Source organism: Mauremys reevesii, unplaced genomic scaffold (assembly GCF_016161935.1).
Source record: "Mauremys reevesii isolate NIE-2019 unplaced genomic scaffold, ASM1616193v1 Contig29, whole genome shotgun sequence".
NCBI classification, from domain to species: Eukaryota; Metazoa; Chordata; order Testudines; family Geoemydidae; genus Mauremys; species Mauremys reevesii.
The window spans coordinates 518,420-526,015 of record NW_024100839.1 but is presented as its reverse complement, the minus strand read 5'-3'; the positions used below and the strand labels follow the sequence as shown (position 1 = coordinate 526,015).

General features: G+C 53.9%; 2 non-coding genes across 2 annotated transcripts; both read right to left on the bottom strand.

Moving 5' to 3' along the window:
• Positions 1 to 1,270: 1,270 nt before the first annotated feature.
• On the bottom strand, positions 1,271 to 1,343 carry TRNAA-UGC. Its single transcript has one exon. It is a non-coding gene; the product is annotated as a tRNA-Ala (tRNA).
• A 1,595-nt stretch (positions 1,344 to 2,938) lies between these two features.
• Positions 2,939 to 3,010, bottom strand: TRNAE-UUC. The gene has a single exon. It is a non-coding gene; the product is annotated as a tRNA-Glu (tRNA).
• Between the last annotated feature and the right edge of the window lie 4,586 nt (positions 3,011 to 7,596).

The following is a 7,596-nucleotide window of genomic DNA, read 5'->3' as shown; positions in this document are numbered from 1 at the left end:
TGTGGGGCTGGCGCGGGCAGGGGCTGGTGCAGGCAGGGCAGGGGGTGAGGGGCTGGCTGCAGGCAGGGGGTGCAGGTACAGAGGGTAAAGCCCACCCTGTACGGTAAGTGCCCCCTCCTCCCTCCGTCAGCACCGGGGCAGCAGCAGAAGCCCGGGGCTCGGGGGCTATTTAAATGGCCCGGGGCTCCCCTGCTTCCACCGCCCCGGCCCTGTAAATAGCTGAGGGAGCCCTGGGGAAGCGGCGGGGCTCTGGGGGCTATTTAAAGGGCCGGGGCAGTAGAAGCAATGGGAACCCTGGACTTTTTAAATAGCCCCCAGAGCCCCGCAGCCCTACCCCAGCCCTATCCCAGCCCCTGCTGGGAGCCCCAGGCCCTTTAAATTGCCCCCTGAGGAAGCCGGGCCACCCTGGTACAGCACCAGCTCTTGCCAGTACGCAGTACCAGGGCTTGGGCACGGGGCCCTCTTAGGGGTGGGGCCCGATTCAGGGGAATCAGGAGAATCGGCCTAAAGCTGGGGTGGGGGTGGGGGTGGGGCAGGACTTGGTCCCATTCTGGGCACCACCAAAAATTATCCAAACCTGCCGCCCCTGTCCAGCCCAACCTTCTGCTGATGCACCTCAGCCCACACCCGTGCAGGGTTTGAAGCTTCCATTGCTTAAACTCCAGGACACTGAGGGATTTCAGCTCCCCTTTGCCCAGAGGGAACTTCACCCCACTCCCAGCCAGGTTCTTGTCCATGGGATCACTGTAGGGGGGCTGGGTCCCGCTGGATCTTTTCTCTCTCTACGACAGGCCAGGGTGCAATAACTGGGGCATCTGAGCACCCAGGACCTTCTGTGGGGCTGCCATTCCCCTTCCCCTTCTGTGGTCTCATCTGTCATTGACTCCAGCCTTTTTTCTATCCATCATCAGCACCATCCCAAGCCAGCTGCACTCGCCTCAGAAAGACAGTGTCCCCTGGTGGGTGTAAATCACTGACCTCTCTCCTCCCTGAGCACTGACTGACCCTCTGTGTCCTGGCCTCTCAGTCTGTGCAGATGGGACCTTTCCCTCCAGTGCTGGAGGATTCGCCCTTCTCATCTACCCTTGTCCCAAGCAGCACAGCCGGTGGGAATCTTACATGTACTGAGGTGACTTAGGAGCAGAATCCCCCCCAGACCTTCCATGCAATTGGCACTTGCCCCTCACTGAGCAGGATTGAAATTCCTGCAGGGAGACTGGTGGGTAACATCCCCTCTGGGCATGAACAAAGCAGCAGGGTGAAAAGAACCTGGAGATGCTGGGGAATTGAACCCAGGACCTCATACATGCAAAGCATGTGCTCTACCACTGAGCTACATCCACAATTAGCCTTTGCTTGCTATGGGTTACACCAGGGGTAGGCAACCTATGGCACGTGTGCCGAAGGTGGCACATGAGCTGATTTTCAGTGGCACTCACACTGCCCAGGTCCTGGCCACCAGTCCAGGGGGATCTGCATTTTAATTTAATTTTAAATGAAGCTTCTTAAACATTTTAAAAAACCTTATTTACTTTACATACAACAATAGTTGGTTATATATTATAGACTTATAGAAAGAGACCTTCTAAAAACATTAAAATGTATCACTGGCATGCGGAACCTTGAATTAGAGTGAATAAATGAAGACTCGGCACAGCACTTCTGAAAGGTTGCTGACCCCTGGGTTACACTCAGAGCCCTCTTGTTTCCAGAGCACCCAGTGGCCTAAGAGCAGCATGAGGGACACATTCCCTGCTCTGAGGGGCAAACCTGCAGTCCTGGAGGCTGCTGGTTCTTAGGGGTCACTTTGCAGCAGGGCCAGATTCGATGTGTGGGGCAGAGAGAGTGGGTGCCCTGGGCTCAGGGTGCAGAGATACACTCAGCCCTCTCCCCTGCATTGGGTGGGGGGTGCTGCCACCCCCTGCTGGAAGGTAATGGGAGGGGAGGGGCGCTGTGAGTCACTCAACACCTGACCCTGGTGGCAGAAGTGCTGTGGGGAGCTCCAGGTGTTTCTAGGATCTGCTCTTTCCACCTGCCTGTGAAGTCCAGCTTTCCCCAGCACATTCACTGCAGTGCAATTGGGTCACTGTTTCCATGGCTGAGCAGCAAAGAATCACTCCAGTTTCCCTTCTATCTGCGGCAGGATTAGCCTGTGTCAGTGGTTAATGAGGTGAATCTAGTTGTAGATTGTTATTTATTCCCCACCTTGACAATTCACACAGTCCCTTTCCTACTCAAATCCCCAGCACCTCGGTGATCCTGGTAGCAGGGGTTGAGGCCTGAGATTTTCAGGGTCCTTTTTCCCCTCCACCTGGAGTGAACTCAGCTTTTTCCCCATCCCAGACAATCCATGAAATAACAACAGGGGCATAAAGAAAAGGGGAGGGAACATCTCACGGCCAGGGCTGGATGTGCCCAGGTCCCCCTGCTTGTCCATTGTTTCCATGGAATTTGGCCCCCTGCTTTGCACAAGGGACAGAGAAACATCTTGCTGTTCCTGTGTCTCTGCAAGGAAAATTGTGCTTCCCTAGGAAAGAGAGGTGGGAAATGACCCCATGATGGGACAATAGCCTCAGGATTAAGACCTAAGGACTCAGGCTGAGAACTGATAGAACTGCACTCATCTGGGATTTAACAAACTCTCTTCCATGGAGCAGGGCCAGATCCAGCGTTTTTGGCACCCCAAGTGGAAAAAAAATAAAAAAGCTGCAGCTCTACCTCTGCCGCTTTTGGCCTCAAGTCCTTCGCTCTGAGAGGGCTGAATTGCTGCTGAAGCCTCCCCTTTCCATTGACCACCCCAGGGACCTGCTTGCTGTGCTGGTGCCTGGAACCAGCCCTGCCATGGAGACACTGGGAAGATGGGGGGAATCAGGAAAATACCGTAGATTTGTTTATGTTGTAAGTGAAAAACTGAAGCAGTTTTAGTTTAAAGTAACTTTTCCTTGACTGGGAATTGAACCCAGGCTGTGGCAGTGAAAATGCCAAATCCTAACCACTAGACCACCAGGGAGGTGATAGTGTTGTTTTTCTTCTCATTTATGTTACACTTTCTTAGGCTACTTTCTATCCAATTTCTGAAGTTGCTCCATTGTCCATTCCCTGAGGGGCTAAGAGCAGAAAGCGCAGGGATCCCTGTACTCAGGGTCACAACCTGAGCCCAACGCAAGACACTGAAGCAAACTCAAATGATGCTTCCTCCAGCAGGATCACAGAGCAACACAAAGAAAACCCATCAGGAACAATCCTCCTCTGCCTTCATTTACCCCATCACAACCCTCTCAGCAGACAACTCTTGCGGGAAGGACACTGAGCTGATAGGAGCTCTGGCATAGAGACCAAGGGAGGGGTGTTGCTCCCGCTGGGTGTGAGCTGATCACATTCTGACTCTGGAGGAGGAGGGAAAGGCGATGGCCACATGATGGGGCCAGTATGTACCACAACATGGTTCTTTTATGTGGGATGACTCTGAACACTGACTGATCTCCACTCCCTTGGATTTGAAGAGATGTTTAGTTTTGCACTTGGGAACCTATAAGGCTGATGCAATGTTACGGATGGTGACACTACGATTAAAGGGTTATTTAATATTGTAGAAATTGTTAAAAGCTCTTAGCTTAAACTGGAACTGCCTGTTATTAAAGGCTGGTTTCCCCACGTCAGTTCCATAAGCTCTGCTAGAAACACCCTGGGTTCTCTCCTGCCTCGGTGGAAACTGCAGGGAATCGTCCCCTGCTGCCCTTGGCTCCAAGCTGGTTTTTCTGGGGAGGGGACATGGAATTGATTTGTTTGCTGTTGAGAAGGGAGCCAGGCCAGTTCTCAGGGAACGAGAACTCCCAGCCTCTTCCCAGCCCAGCCCAGCCCAGGCTGCTGCCCTGTCCCAGCCTCTGTTCCCCTGGGGGCCCTGCGCGTTTGACTCTAGAGCAGGCCGGGAGCAGCAGCTGAGGCAGAGGACAGCCTGGGCCAGGCAGATAAGAAGGAGTTTAGCAAGCAAAAAAGGTAAAATGGCAGGGGAATATTACCTTGGACTCGACGGCATTTCCCCATTGGTCTGTCTGCTTGGGGGCAGGGACAATAACACGTCCTGCTGCTTTCGTTATTTCAAAGGGCAGTTTAGGATTTTCAGTCTCACACACGGTGCACGAAGCAGGACTCAACCTTTGGCGTAAACTAAACAAGCTGCTCACAGATTCTGGCAGCCACAATGAGCATTTGGGTGAGAGCTCAGACCTGCCCCTGTCCCATAGGGAGGGGGTCATCTGTGTGGGGACGGTACCACTGACCTACCTGCTCCTAACTCCCAAACGTTCAGTAACTCTATTATCAGTGCCTGTGAGTGTTATTTAAACCATAAGAAAAACCACACTGGGCTGGACCAAAGGCCCATCTAGCTCTGAATCTTGTCTTCTGACAGTAGCCAATGGCAGGTGCCCCAACAACCAGCCACCACTGGGAGTTGAACCAAGGATCTCCTGTTTACAAAACAGATGCCTTAAGTCATGGTGCCTGCCTGTGGGTAGCTATAACACAGTGTCTGCCCACACCTGACTCCTTGCCATCGCCACTGGGGCCTGACAAGTTTTGCTTTTGTTTGGATTCTGTAAAGCAGAGGAGCAGGTGAAGTTTTACTCCTAAGGTGGGTGTGTGATTCTTTGCACAGGTCTATGCTGCAACATTAGGTCGATTTAACTACATTACTCAGGGGTGTAAAAAAATTTACAACCCCCCCCAAGCAATGCAATTCTATCAACCTAACCCATGTGCAGATAGCGCTGTGTCAACAGGAGGGCTTCTTCCATCAACAGAGCTTGGGGAGGGACTTGGTTAGTGAAGACCCAGAGAACAGGTGGCCCATGACTCTTGCATGTGGGGAGGCTGGGCATGAGCTCTGGAAGCTCCCTAGAAGTTAGACCACCTCTTGCTCGCTCCTCTCCTCCCTCCTCCTTACCTGCTGCTTATGCCTCTACACCTCTGCCCCAAGGTCTGCCCACCACCCACACCTCTCTGCCCCTCCTGTGACACCCATCCTGCCTGCCACCCACACCTCTCTGCCCCTCCCCTGAGACCCGCCCTGCTCACCACCCACACCTCTCTGCCCCTCCCCTGAGACCCGCCCTGCCCACCACCCACACCTCTCTGCCCCTCCCCTGAGACCCGCCCTGCCCACCACCCACACCTCTCTGCCCCTCCTGTGACACCTCATCCTATCCACCACCCACACCTCTCTGCCCCATCCGTGACACCCATCCTGCCTGCCTGCCACCCACACCTCTCTGCCCCTCCCCTGTCCTACCCTACCCAGACCAGCCCACCACTTGCACCTCTCTGCCCCATCCGTGATACCCATCCTGCCTGCCACCCATGCCTCTCTGTCCCCTCCCCTGCCCAGCCCAGCCCACCCCACCACTTGCAGCTCTCTGCTCCCCCCCCTGAGACCCACTGTGCCCACCTCTTTCTTCATGCTGCTGTTGTTATTCCATGAATCATCAAGGATGGAATAAAAAGCTGAGTTTACTCCAGAGTGAGGAAAGAAAGGAGCCACCAACCGCCTGGCAAAGCTCAGTGCCCCAGAGAAAACCTGCCCCCTGCTATCGCAATCACTGATGTGCTGGGGATCTGGCGGGAAAGGGACTGTCTGAATTAAGGCAGCCCCTGGGGATGGGGGGAGCTGGGGGGAGCACTGGGGGCTGGCAGGGAAGTGACTCTGCACAAGCGGCCCCTCCTCAGCCCATCTCTGCCCCCCTGTGTCTGTGGCTCCCAGCGCTTCTGGCCCCACTGACATCCCCTCTCCCCCCCCCCCCCGGCTCTGGCTCCCCTCAGGAGTGGCCGATCCAGCTCCAGGAGAGCAGGTGCCCCCTGGGAACGGGACAGGGGCCAAGTGTCCCAGCCAGAGGGGAAGGGGGCAGCCCAGGAGTTCTCAGACGGGGGGTTACAGCCCCTCGTGGGGGGGGGGTGAGGTTATTATGTGGGGGTCACAAACCGCCCAGCTCTGCAGACAGCAGCAGTGAGGGTGGCAATGGAGCAAAGTCTGCTGTGAAAAGTGATATTGACAAATGTCTTCACACCCCCAGTGTTACACAGTAACTATTTAAAAAACCCTTTTCTGCTTATAACAATAATTCAATCGCTGTGTGTTCTAGGCTGAATTTAAAAGTGGTGAGAAAAGTTAAACTCATTTTAAAGAATTGGGTTATAAATTAAGCATTTCAAATAACTTTAAATATGAAAAAAAATTGTTTTGAATTGATGTGGGGGGGTCGCACTCGGCACCTTGCTTTGTGCAAGGGGTCACCAGTGCCAAAAGTTTGAGCACCACTGGGTTACACAGGGAAAGAGCAAAGAGAGACCCTGAAACAGGCCTGCAGGGGAAATCCCTGGGGAGAGGGGTTCCCAGCTCACAAATCTTCCCCGCTCCAGTTACTGCCCCATCCCTGGGCTGTATCTCCAGGGCCGAGGACATCACAGATCCCCTCTCTGCCCAGGGGGCTGGCACAGGCAGTTCCTTCTGCCAGGCCTCTGCCTCCCTGAATAACTGCGTAAATTCACTGGTGCTCCTCCCCTCCCCCCGCTTCTCTCTGCGACCCTTCTGCCACTGGGAGTCGGCAGCAACATGGCCCAGGGTTCAATATCTTGGGGATCCTTTTTAACAACACAGCACAGAACCCGCTCGAGCCCCCACCCAGTAACCTGGGACAATCCCATACCACCCCTGGGTGTCTCTAGGGGCAATACTTCCCCTGGCCAGCACCGAGTCTGAGGCCGTGTCTACACTACCAATGCCAACAAGGGGTTCCACTCGACAACGATTCACAGCAGTGCGGCCCGACACACGTTCATTTTCATCCTGTGAGTCAGGAAACCCACAAAAGCCTCTTCTTTTGTACTGGGGCAGGCAAAAATAAGGGGACACTAAATTATTCTGATTGCTAAAAGCAGGTTTAGGGGGTTGTGTATTTTTGAAAAAAAAATCAATACTGATCCTTCTAGCTAGCAGCATGAGATAAAGAAAAGAACCTGGACAAACCTTGTCAGTAACAGCTAAGGTCCTAAATGGGAAATCAGCAGCGGTTTGTAGCTGGGGGACCGCACAGTCTGAATGTGTATGACCCAACCCCAGCCCCACCCCCACCCCCACATAGCGGTAGGGCTTGGCACTCTCTCTGTGCATTGGTGTGGTGGCTGAGTGGTTAACCAAGCAGTGACAATCCAAGCAAATTCCCTGAGTCAATTCTGCACCAATAAAAATTCTGTGCACAATATTTTAGAATTCTGCAAATTTTATTTGCCAATAAATAAATGTGGAGGCTCCAGCATGACAGTGGGGAGCAGAGGCTCCTGAAAGCACAGAGGTGGGAGATCACCTTGCAGCCCCCTCTCTTCTCCAGGGAAACAGACTTGGTGGTGAGGCTGCACCTCTCTGCTGCCTACTCCAGGAGCCCCCAAAAGACTCCCCAGAACTGCTCATGAGGGGTGCATGACCACTCCTGGGGCTTCCCTATCAGAAAGTCAGATCAGCTGGCCCCAGGCGATTTGAAAGGGCCTGGGGGCTCCTGCCACTAGTACCGGCAGCACCGTGGGGCTAAAGCGGATTCCTGCCCA